This window comes from Arachis duranensis, chromosome 6, assembly GCF_000817695.3.
Source record: "Arachis duranensis cultivar V14167 chromosome 6, aradu.V14167.gnm2.J7QH, whole genome shotgun sequence".
NCBI classification, from domain to species: domain Eukaryota; kingdom Viridiplantae; phylum Streptophyta; class Magnoliopsida; order Fabales; family Fabaceae; genus Arachis; species Arachis duranensis.
The window spans coordinates 84,738,078-84,738,882 of NC_029777.3; positions in this window are offsets into that span (position 1 = coordinate 84,738,078).

Below are 805 nucleotides of genomic sequence, written 5' to 3' on the forward strand. Positions count from 1 at the left end.
GCATTAATTTTTGTTTTCTGAATGAATGCTTGAACAGTGCATGTTTTTGATCTTGTTGTTTATGAGTGTTAAAATTGTTGGCTCTTGAAAGAATGATGAACAAAGATAAATGTTATTGATGATTTGAAAAAAAATCATGAAATTGATTCTTGAAGCAAGAAAAAGCAGTGAAAAAGGAAGCTTGAAAAAAAAATGGCGAAAAAAATACAGAAAGAAAAAGAAGGAGCAGTAGAAAAAGCCAATAGCCCTTAAAACCAAAAGACAAGGGTAAAAAGGATCCCAGGCTTTGAGCATCAATGGATAGGAGGGCCCAAGGAAATAAAATCCAGGCCTAAGCGGCTAAATCAAGCTGTCCCTAACCATGTGCTTGTGTCATGAAGGTCCAAGTGAAAAGCTTGAGACTAAGTGGTTAAAGTCGTGATCCAAAGCAAAAGAGTGTGCTTAAGAGCTCTGGACACCACTAACTGGGGACTTTAGCAAAGCTGAGTCACAATCTGAAAAGGTTCACCCAGTTATGTGTCTGTGGCATTTGTGTATCCGGTGGTAATACTGGAAAAAAAATGCTTAGGGCCACGGCCAAGACTCATAAGTAGCTGTGTTCAAAGAATCAATATGCTTAACTAGGAAATTCAATAACACTATCCAAAATTCTAAGTTCCTAGAGAAGCCAATCATTCTAAACTGACTCCAATTGGCGCGCTCTCAACGGCGTTGGAAAGTAGACATCCAGGGCTTTCCAGCAATATATAATAGTTTATACTTTATTCGACGATTGACGACGTAACTTGGCGTTGAACGCCAAGTA